The sequence below is a fragment of the Gymnoscopelus braueri genome, assembly GCF_963280865.1.
Source record: "Gymnoscopelus braueri genome assembly, chromosome: 9".
Taxonomy (NCBI): Eukaryota; Metazoa; Chordata; class Actinopteri; order Myctophiformes; family Myctophidae; genus Gymnoscopelus; species Gymnoscopelus braueri.
This window is the reverse complement of record NC_137610.1, coordinates 54512824-54525193: the sequence shown is the minus strand read 5'-3', so window position 1 is coordinate 54525193 and position 12370 is coordinate 54512824. Positions and strand designations below refer to the sequence as shown.

The window sequence follows — 12370 nt, the reverse complement described above, 5'->3', positions numbered from 1 at the left end:
TGTTATATCTCAACTGTCATGATAGGAGAACCAGTATAAAGATCATTGTAATACTTTAATCTACTTGTAAACATGGATTTAACTTTCAATAAAAGGTCAGGTGGTATCAATCACCTCATTGGTCAGACTATATTCAGTGATATTTTAATATTGGAATAAGGTAAAGTCACTACTTTGGTTCAGACCAGCTGAATGTAACATATTGTGATCATGACACAATCTAACATTTACACATTATAATAACTTTCTTAACTAGACAGTACTGTTCCTGAATAAACAGTGCGGTATCGCTAAGAATGTTGATAGTATTGAGTATTGATAGTTTTTTAAGTGTTAAAGGTGTTTAAGTATTGGTAATGTTAAAGGTTTTAAAGGTTTAAGGTTTTAAAGGATTTAAAGGTTCTAAAGGTTTTAAAGGTCTACGGTTCTAAAGGTGTTGAAGGTTTTGAAGGTGTTAAAGGTTTTGATAGTGTTGTCACTGTTGAATAGTGTAAAATGTCGTTTTTTGGGGGGTAAAATAGTGGTTGCTAGGGTCTAAGAGGCAGTTGCTAGGGTCTAAGAGGTGGTTGCTAGGGTCTAATAGACGGTTCCTAGGGTCTAATAGGTGGTTGTTATGGAAAAGTCACACCCAGTGTGAAGTGAGCGGTGACGTGCTTTCATTTTTTACATTATTATTAATTTCATCATGAGTCTCGCTAGCCAATCACAGCGCGTCTGCGAAGTTTGAAGTTAATTTCATCATGTGTCTCGCTAGCCAATCACAGCACGTCCTGCAGAGCTTAGCCTATGGGCGTGTTTTCCACAGCATGGCGTCACAGCGAAAGACACATTTTCACGACGGAAAGAAAAACTTTCACCACGGATGGGTCCTAAACCCTCTTATAGGAGCAGTTGCACCGCTCAAAAACATGTGGTTGCTAGGGTAAAAAGTTTGTTGCTAGGGCCTAATAGGCGGTTGCTTGGGTATAATAGGTGGTTGCTATGGTCTAATATGGTGTTGCTTAGGTCTAATAAGCAGTTGCCAGGCTCCACTGTAGCTAAATCGCATTTCCCCATTCAAATGAATGGGATTTTTTTTAGCAATTAAAAGAGAAATATCTCTTAAAGTAGTATTTTTTTCAAAAGATCAAATGGTAAATTTGTAATAAATAGTGGGAATAACATTAGTGTGATCGCCTATAGCGATCCCACAATTAATTGTTTAACCACTTTATACTTAGTTATTATAGTATACTAGATGTGCTAGTATTTCCCTCCACACAAAATCTTTCTAACAAAAACAGCAGATCTACAAGCTCACAACACGTCACATTGCGGCATGTTGTGAGCTTGTAGATCTGCAATTTTACCTAAATGTTTGCCAGAGAATTGGGATGCTAGGGTTCTGTTAGTTTAACTATGGACACTGATTGTAAAGTCTTAGATTACTAGTTTCAAATATGCATTTTAGAACATAATATTATGTAAATATACTTACTCCTCAGTCCCTTCACTTGGTTGTCAGTAGCAGTCAGCTTCGTTTCTACGTTGGACAGCCGAGCAACATGGGCTGAAATCAACACAATATTAGCATTAAGTCACTCATAAATACTCATGTAGTTTCATTTGTGGATTATATGGACCAATACAGTAAATGACATTATCAACACAGTATCTATTCTCTGAGTTCAACTGAAGTTATTAACCCTTAAAGGACCACTTCACCCATTTTCAACCTATCTTCATTATAATATGGTACAGTACAATTTTGTTCAACCCCATCTGTGTCTCAGAGGAGGGCTGTGGACAGTTCAGAAACCTGACTACCAGTGACATCATCGATGGGGAATCCAAGCTAATAGAAACCACAGGCTTTCTATTCCTGGAAAATTAGCATGCTATAATGGAAGCCATTGTTCTCGCGTAAATACAAATATGTTGAAATCTTGTTTGGAAAATATGTAAAGCCTGTCTAATGATGATGTCATTGGTAGGTGGGTTTCTGAACTGTCCACAGTCCTCTGAGACACAGACTGTGAGACAAAATGTGTACCATTTTATCATGAGCCTTAGTTGAGGACCTATTGAAGAAAGGTTGAAAATGGGTGAAGTGCTCCTTTAACCCATTAAGACCTGAGGCCGATTCTACAAATGTTTTCTCTAACAGTTTTCTGAAAAATAGATGTTTCTATATCAGTGGTTCTAACACTTTATCATGTCAAGGACCCCCAAAAGTATGTATGGCCGTGGACCCCCATCTCAAAAGATTTTTGTTCCATGGACCCCCAGAAACAGGGATTTGAGTTCAAATGTTCGCTTTAAAAACAAGTATTGAAGGATTTGCACAAATTTGACTGATTTAAAAAAAATAGCAGATCTACAAGCTCATAGAGCGACACAAAGTGACACGCTATGAGCTTGTATATCTGCAATTTTTGAATAGCCAAAGTATAAAATATGGTAAAAGTGGTTACAATTATTGTGACATTATTAACCCATTAAAACCGGCAACATCAGTCTTTCAGAAAACTCTTTAGATCAGTAGTTCTAAAAAATAGCAGATCTACAAGCTCACAGTGCATCACTTTGTGCTGTATTCATAATAATTTAAGCATTGTTTTTACACAAATCTTGTCTTCTGGGGGTCCCTGGCACAAAACATTTTCAGATGGGGGTCTGCGGCCAAATACACATTTTGGGGGTCCTTGGCATGAACAAGTCTGAGAACCACTGATTTAGAAGGCATTTGTAGAATGGGCCTCAGGTCTTAATGGGTTAACTGCTACGATGACAGATGCTTTCCAGGTTTTAAAGGGTTAAGTCATTTTTCAACTCTGCTCTTTCCTGTCTGCATCCACTGAACATCATCAGGTTCACATTACCTTCACTTTGGACCTCTGTGGTACCCAGTCTGGTATGGTGGTCTGCAACCTGGACCTCTGTGGTACCCAGTCTTCTCTTGTGGTCTTCAACCTGGGACTCACTCGCACTCAATTTGGCAGCCATTTCTGGAAACATATCACAGAGAAAGAAGACATTTCAGCCTGTACCTTTACACATTCTTCAGGCTGCATTTTTGGTACAATAAGCATGTTGCCTCTTGAACATTCTAACCAGAATTTGCTCCTATGTGGATTATGTCAAACATACAGTAAATTACATGATGAAAACATGATCAGATCTCTGAGCTCAACTGAATGAATTATACGTAAAGTAAGACATTTTTCAACACTGTCCTCTCATACATGCATTGACTGAACATCATTCTGGTCTAATTACCTCCACTTTCTTTCTTCAAGTTCTCCACCTGCTCTTCACTGGTACTGAGTCTGGTCTGGATGCTCTGGACATGGTCTTCACTGGTACTGAGTCTGGTCTGGATGCTCTGGACCTGGTCTTCACTGGTACTGAGTCTGGTCTGGATGCTCTGGACCTGGTCTTCACTGGTACTGAGTCTGGTCTGGAGGACTTCGACCTGCTTCTGACTGACAGTCAATTTGGCAGACATTTCTGGAAAACATATCACAGAGAAAGAAGACATTTCAGCCTGTACCGTTACACATTCTTCAGGCTGCATTTTTGGCACAATAAGCATGTTGCCTCTTGAACATTCCAACCAGCATTTTATTTTGCCATACCTTTCAAATCCACCCGAAGATCAGACACTAAGCCTCTCTGGGCCTTGGCTTCTTTCACCACGTTCTTCAGCTTCTCTCCCTGTACTGCCACAGTGTGTCCCTGTTCTACCACGGTGTCTCTCAGCTCCTTGACTTCACCTTCGCGGGCTGTCACCTTGGCCTCCATGGTCTTCAGCATCTGTCCCTGTACTAACACAGAAAAAAAATACATTCCAAAAAAGCTTAATCTTTCATGAATTAAAAACAAATTCAATTATTTTTTTAAAGGAATTTCTAAAGATATTTTAAATAAATGTCATAAATTAGAAAACAAATGTAGTGAAAATAGCAGATCCACAAGCTAGCTTGTAGATCTAATATTTTCACTAGTTTGGGTCCCGGGCAAATATCTGATTTCTCTTTTGGGTCTTGAGCTAAAAAGTTTAGGAACCACTGGATTAAAGGGCCATTCACACAGTGAGTACTATAACTATAGGTATAAATATATAGTATTAAAAATGGTTAGTCAAGTGGATGGCAACAACAACTATAAAACAATACCATGGTAGCTTGTAGATCTACTATTTTGGAAGAAACGTGAAAATGTGTGCAAATCTTTGAATATATATTCTACCCCCAGAATGATATGTATTTGGCCGCGGACCCCCATCTCAAAATATGTTGTTCCAGGGACCCCCAGAAGCACAGATCGGAGTTTAAAATGTTCACTTTAAAACAAATACAGTCCATTCAAAGATTTGCACAAAGTTTCTAGATTTTTCAAAAATACCAGATCTACAACCTTGGTGCTGCGCTATGAGCTTGTATATCTGCTATTTTTGAATAGCCAAAGAAATCTAAAATGACACAGATGTGTTCCTTAAAGGGTTGAGAGACTCCCTCTAAGGGAGGTGAGTGATGTTTCAGTTGAGTCGCGTGGGAAAAAATTATGGGCTTTCCATTTGTGGCACCACAAAATGGCCGCCACTGCTGTGCCCTATTCACCTGTTTCCTAGGCTGTGTCAAGATATATTTAAAGAAGGGTCATCTACGTCATTTTCGCTATCATGCAATTCCAACCGGCAGATTCGTCGCACCATGGGAGCCAGACTGCAGCCGTGAGTTCAGTGGAATGCATTGGAGTTAATGAGAGCCCGGTGGATCAGCTCATGAACAAAATATATTTCTGAATGACTGAGACCTTTGTAAAGTAATTGCTTCTGGAAAATAAAAGAAGACATATCACACATTGTTTTCTGTTGTGTTGCTTTTCGATGTGTCCACTGCATAAGTTTATTGAGCTATCTAAAGAGCACAAAGTAGGCGATACTGCCGAGACAGAAACCAGTGTTGCCATGTCCACTTATTATAAGCGACTTTGGGCTTATTTTTCTGTGAAGTTGCTTGTAAATATTGGTAGTTGCGGGTTGCGGTTTTATGGGCTTTTTTCTAGAGTGTAGTTGATTATTTGGACTTGGGCTTCACAATTAAAAAAATATTTTAACCAGTGGTTCTTAATTATGTTTATGTCATGGACTCTCAAATTAATATGTAGGCTATTTGTCCTAACCCCCCATCTGAAATGTTTTGTGCCAGATTTGTGTTGTTAGTGTTTCAAAAATCCTCAATATTTCACATTTTACTTCAAGATTTATTTAAAATTGGAGATCTACAAGCTCACAGCGTGTTGTGAGCTTGTAGATCGGCTATTTTCAATGTATACAGTAAAGGTTTAAAGTGCTCATAATGGCCTAGTGCAAGTCTTCAACAGGGGTCCGCACAACGCCTAGGGGGTCCACGAGGTACTGCAGGGGGTCCGCGAAATTGTTGCTTGATTAGACAATAAAAATAAAAATAAATTATATATAGATATATATATACAAATATGTTATATATATATATATATATATATATATATATATATATATATATATATATAGATATATATATATATATATATATATATATATATATATATATATATATATATATATATATGTTTTTAAAATATCCATTTGTCTTCATATATTTTTTTAAAACATTTTCCACATTTATGTATTAAATAAATGATGATATCTATAAATTATTCTGTCCATTTTGAATAGCTTGTATACATGATTATTGTGCAATTGACAGATTGTTGTTCTCGGTTAATAAGGTATGTTTATAAATGGCAGTGCGGCCACCCTACTCACTGTACCCTGTACATGTATGTTTAATATAAAAGCACGAATATATTAATCTGTCTATTATTTTTAATAGCTTAGTATTGATGCACAATAACATGTATGTTTATGAAACACAATTGTATACATAATTATACAATATATGGGGTCGAGGTAAGGTAGGGGGTCCCTGCTCCATCTCCCCATCAGTTTGGGAAAACGTTGAAGACCCCTGGCCCCCGGTGCTTCTTTTGGGCTTGTTTTCCTAGACCTGGTTGCTTATTTCTCTCACACAATCTGGCAACACTGCCAGAGACGATTTTTATACAGTCTATGGACGATACATGCCGCTGTTTAGATGCCTCAATAAAATTATATAGTGTGCTAAAAAAATCCGATTTGGTTGGATAAAAACCTGTGATATGTCTTCTTTTATATTCCTGAACCGATTATCTGACAAAGGACACAATCGTTCAGAAATAGTGTTTGTTCACAAGCTGATCCAGATGGCTGCCATAGACTTCATAGTATTTCACCAAACTTCCTGTTCCAGTTTTGGCTCCCATGAGCATCAATGGCGTCTGCTATGCAAGCAATGGCGTCGGCCAGCCCCCTAGGCTGTCCCTTCCTTGTTTTCTAATTTCCTTGGGCTGTGTGTTTTCCACTTCCTGTCGATTTGATCCAATGAAATCCAATGAAACTGGTCAGATGACCAATGATATCCAATGAAATCGACAGGAAGTGGAAAACACAGCCTAGGAAACAGGTGAATACATCATTTCATAACAAGCTTTTCTATAAATTCACCTGCAATCTGTGTCATGATATCCTTCACAGTCTGCTCCATGTCTGCCAGTTTGGACGTTAGTGGCATCACAGTCTCCACCTTCTTCTCCATGTCTGCCAGTTTGGACGTTAGGACTGAAACCAGCAGGGATAAAGATCATTTGAATTTAGGACTGAAACCAGCAGGGATAAAGATCACTTGAATTTAGGACTGAAACCAGCAGAAAAATAGTCACTGAATTCATTTGACTTTGGTTGATGTAATCAGCATAGTATGATCTAGCTCTGGTCCGTAGTGTCAGGAGTTCTCCTTAACGCTATGCGACTGTAGCGTGTATTTTCCTCATTTGAATGAGTAAACGATGTCTACGCTATAAATACACGTTCGCTCAATATGAAAACGCTATGACCAGATCTGTTGGTGGTACTGGAGTAACTAAAAAATGTCTCTGTCCACTGGAATATTTTATTTTCTGGCCAAAAAGTGGATTTTACATAAAAGGTGGGGGTCTGAGAGTCTTCCCACCGCCAGAGGGTAGGCTTTAAACACCTTAAAACCGCATTTGTTTTTGTAAGTTGTTTATTTTTTACTTAAGTGTAGACATTGTGCTCCTGTTCGCATGAGGAAAAATATACGTATAGTCACATAGCGTTAAGGAGAAGTCCTAACACTATGGACCAGAGCTAAGCATGATCCATATTTATTTTACCTTCATTATCTCTCTCCACTCCAGCCATCTTGTCTCTGAGCTCCTTCAGTTTGGACCCCATGTTGTTCAGATTGTCTTGAGAAAGAGCAGCAGACAGACAGAATAGCAACACAGACTTCAGCCTTCATTCTGAGTTTCTGACCTTTTCAAAAAACTAAACAAAAAAGCCCTGCTGCTCCTTCTCACAACGTACGTAAATACTAGCAACTTCTATATGTGTATCACATCCAGTTTTCTGTTAGCAGTACAGTTAAACGGCATCCCCCTCTCTCTCTCTCTCTCTGGTTGAATAGTGCTACCTTATCAGTTGGAAAGTGTTGGTCTATAAATCAAAAGCAACTCTCTTATCAGTTGGAAAGTAGCCTACACCCTGACCACACGGAAGGTTGTCTGCCAACTTCTGAGGCAACTCCAGACTGTCACCAGATTTAACAGTTTTTCATATAATTCCAAATGACAGACGGTCAGAGGTCAAAGGTCAAAGTGGTAAAGTTTTTAGTCTTGAGGGAACACATTTGAGTGCATTTTTCAATTGAGTGCTACAGCGCCACCCTTTTGCCAATAGTTGTGAGTTTCATTTCTTGGCCGTTTGGCAGAACCATCTACCATAGTGCCAAGTTTAATAAGAGAAGGGCGGAAGAAGAAGAAAAACAACAGGAAACAAAAGCCTCAAGCATTGAGCTGCACAAGGACAATACAAGCTCACCTCCTATTGGATCCTCAGCACCATCCTGTTGAACACAGTCATGTTATTTAATTTCAACAACATGAAGTACTGTATGGTATTGTACAATATGAGCTCTATTGAACAACATTATATCTTGAAAGAGGTAGGAGATGAGGCAAAGAAATAAATGAAAAACAAATAAAACATAGACAGACAGACAGACAGACAGACAGACAGACAGACAGACAGACAGACAGACAGACAGACAGAAAGGATTGCAATACTGTTGCATGAAACATATTTCTCATAAAAGTGTTTCAGCACATAAAAAAAGGATAAATATCACTGTTAGTGCATGAGTGAATGAGTTTAGAATGAATCATGTGTCCTATAGTTTTAAAGTGAGTGAATGAGTTTAGAATGAATCATGTGTCCTATAGTTTTAAAGTGAGTGAATGAGTTTAGAATGAATCATGTGTCCTATAGTTTTAAAGTCAGTGAATGAGTTTAGAATGAATCATGTGTCCTATAGTTTTAAAGTGAGTGAATGAGTTTAGAATGAATCATGTGTCCTATAGTTTTAAAGTCAGTGAATGAGTTTAGAATGAATCATGTGTTCTATAGTTTTAAAGTGAGTGAATGAGTTTAGAATGCATCATGCGTTCTATAGTTTTAAAGTGAGTGAATGAGTTTAGAATGAATCATGTGTTCTATAGTTTTAAAGTGAGTGAATGAGTTTAGAATGAATCATGTGTCCTATAGTTTTAAAGTGAGTGAATGAGTTTAGAATGCATCATGTGTTCTATAGTTTTAAAGTCAGTGAATGAATTTAGAATGAATCATGTGTCCTATAGTTTTAAAGTGAGTGAATGAGTTTAGAATGAATCATGTGTTCTATAGTTTTAAAGTGAGTGAATGAGTTTTGAATGCATCATGTGTTCTATAGTTTTAAAGTGAGTGAATGAGTTTTGAATGCATCATGTGTTCTATAGTTTTAAAGTGAGTGAATGAGTTTTGAATGCATCATGTGTTCTTTACCAGCTTCTTTTTCACTTCGTCGACGGCGTCATTAATTCCACTCGTGTGCTTCTCATATAGACCTTTTGTCACAGCAGTGCATTCTGGGAACAACACAGACACAAAGTTGATTCAGCTGCTCAGACCAAGAGCCCAGGACTGCGGTGGATGTTTGAGGTAAGACTGAACTATTGTCCACGTCTGGTATTGCCAGATTAGCGCTACTGCGCATGCTTCAAGCCCAAGTAAAGCTGGAGTCGCCTGGTGGCCGACTCTGGAAGTGCAGCTTACCACAGCTGAGGCCGTGGTAAGCTGCGCACAAGGTTGCGCACGGAGGTGACCCTACTGCGCATGGGAGACATATTTCTATGAGGGGGGGGGGGGGGGGGAGACAGAGGCAGTGGCACCCCTGCTATTTTTTTAATTTAGGCTCAAAGTTACCTATTTAACCCTTAATTAGCATTTGCACAGTTATTGCTTGAAGTGGCGCGGGTAAGCAGCCTATTGAAATTAATGGACAGGGATTAAACATTGTTCCTCTCGTTCATATATGGCTCAATGAAATAAATAAACTCATCAAAGACACCGCACAATGAGTGTGATTTGTTTTCCAACTTTCAAGTTCATTGCTGCTTCTATAACATACATTCTTCTCAAACGCTATTTCTACTGAGCATATTTGCTTTCAGCAAGCCCACACAGTATTCTCCAGGAACTGCTGTCTCAACTTTTCTACTCCATTATATTCTCTTATATTCTATTGTGTTCAGTGGCATTTCATTTTTCTCCCGTTGGTGATTAGTTCACCAGTGTCAGCAAGCCTATCTCTGCAGTTTGGAGGTCTAAAACTATTCAACTTTCCATCCAAGTGATGGTTGTTGCATGCATGGCAGCCTTCTCACCTGGAAACAGAGGTCTTTTATCTGGTTCTTGATGCCAGCACCTCTCCATGAGCTTTACCAGGTCCTCCAGCCCTGTGGCCTGCTCTGGGTCAACCTCATCCAGGGACGGCCTTTGTCCCTGAGGGACCAGATACTCTATGATGGCGGGGAGGGAATCTGAGAGAGTGGAGGATAGATGATGGGGGGGGGGGGTGGATGAATTGAAGAGAATTCTTTAATCTATAGGAGAATAGTTACTTGTCAAACGATGTGTGCAATTATTGCTATTGTTGAATTAACATTAAGCCAAAGAGCCAAAGATGCCATATGTGAGTCAGAGGCAATGTGTGATTTAAGGAGTGAGATATAAGACTATGGACAAAGCAAGAAAAAATAAAGGAGAGAGAAAATCACTTGCCATATGGTTCTTTCCCCTTCACAATGGAACACAGAAGTATCCCATAGCTAAAATAAAAAGAGAGACATCAGGAATGTCAGCATTTACCTTACATAGCATTCATGTTTAATTTGCCAATTGAGAACACAAACAAAAACATAAAAAATAGCAACTAGATAAAATGTCCATATTGTTGGGGTATTTGTCACTGTACACATAGGCCTATGTGAACTTAGGTTAGTTTGCACAGACAGAAGTAGCTATATGTATCTACTTTCTGTAAAACTAAAACAAATCTAATAAAATAGAAAGATCAACATAACTACATGACAACATGACTTTCTACTTGAATGGTATGAAGCCTATCCACTACACATGAAGAGCAGTTCATGATTTATGTTGGACATTCACAGGGCTTTATTGCCGCAACAGACAGCTGAGTTGATTGAGTTGAGGATATGATTAGATAGACACAGACAATCCCACAGGTTGTCTGTGTCTAATGATGAATACCTGTAGACATCAAAGGCGGGGCTGGCTTTGTATGACAAGGAGAAGGCCTCTGGAGGCATGTAGCTTGTCGTTCCCGCCCCCTTGATATGAGCAGACGTTGAATAGTTGACAAACTTGGAAAGGCCAAAGTCAGTGATCTGGATGAAAAGAGAGCAGAATGGAGAGAAAATAAAGGGAACAGAGACGGAGGAAGAGAGACATGCAGAGAAGTGGAAGGAGGAATAGAGAGAGGGTTAGGAGAGAGAGAGCAAGAGTGAATGATGATATAGCACGCGTTAGTATGCATTACCAAAAAATAGGACCCGAAGGGTGGACATAATAACTGTGGTTGTTGTTGAACTATCATTTTCTGAGTTATTCCATGTTACATAAACTGAATTAATGAGTTTTTCACTTTTCACTTCAACCAACAATTCTGCTCCGTCTTAGGACTGTTTTGCTCATCAAACATAACAGATCTACAAGCTCACAACGCGTCCATCCGTGAGACGTTGTACATTTCTGAGATCACAAACCCGCTAGAGCAGAGCATCAGATACAGTTATTACATGAACATAACATTCAACCTTCAATGCATAATTAAACTACCACATATCATAGTATAATCCATAGAACCACAGTACAATCCACAGAATCATCCTATTAACAATATGAAATTAAATGCCACAGGGAGGAGGCCGGGGAGGTGGAGGAAATTTGACATTGACAGCTGTACGGACCGCCATAGTTGCACTGAGGGAATGAGGGTGTGTGTGAGATAGCTTGTAGCGAATGAGAATGAAGATAAGTTGAATGTGGAGAGACAGACTGACTTGTGAGAGTATGTATGAATTAACTTGTTATACGTATGTTACAGTGAAATGTGATGAGACTTGATCTAGTGGCGTTCTCAACTAGAAGATTCTCATTCTACTACTCTACCAACACAATGTGGAATGCCCTGACACCATCCATTAAACAATGTGGATTACTGGCTTCTTTCAAAACAGGCCTGAAAATCCATCTATCAGGAGACCACAAGGCGAGGTAAACGCAATGTTCCCATAGAAAGGAGGTGTCATTCACTGCCGACATTTTTACCTTTTCTCCTTTGTATATATAGTGTTTTGTATTTGTTGATGACATGTATTATTGTGTTATTTTTATGCCATGTTTATGAATTGAATACATAGATCCACAAGTCCCCAGGACTTTTTTGTGTTATCCTTTTAGCCTAAATGTCTGACTGTACTCATGCTCTTTTACATTTCTGACTAATAAAGTATTCAATCAATCAAAAACAATAACTGAATGAATATGAGCTTGAACAATCCCAGAGGATGGACATGCTTGACCCATCATCACTGATGGTAATCATCCAAACATTTGTCTGGGACTCACCTTGACATTTAGGTCTGTGTCCAGCAGTACATTGCCAGGCTTCAGGTCCTTGTGGATGATGGGAGGGTTGAGACTGTGAAGGTGCTCCATGCCCCGAGCCACTTGGTGAGCCAGTCGAAAGACCAGGGACCAGGGTAGAGGGTGGTTTAGTTTTGTCTGTAGATGGAGGGGTTAAAGCAGAAAAGTCTGAGTTTTGATTGATCGATTGAGTACTTTATTTGTCAGAAATGTAAACAGCTAAAGGGATAACACAAAAAA

General features: G+C 39.0%; 1 long non-coding RNA gene across 1 annotated transcript; it reads right to left on the bottom strand.

Moving 5' to 3' along the window:
* Positions 1–7257: 7257 nt before the first annotated feature.
* LOC308091711 lies at positions 7258–9046 on the bottom strand. The gene is made up of 3 exons (XR_013933738.1): positions 8963–9046; positions 7964–7988; positions 7258–7332 (listed from the first exon to the last, which is right to left on the bottom strand). It is a non-coding gene; the product is annotated as an uncharacterized lncRNA (long non-coding RNA).
* Between the last annotated feature and the right edge of the window lie 3324 nt (positions 9047–12370).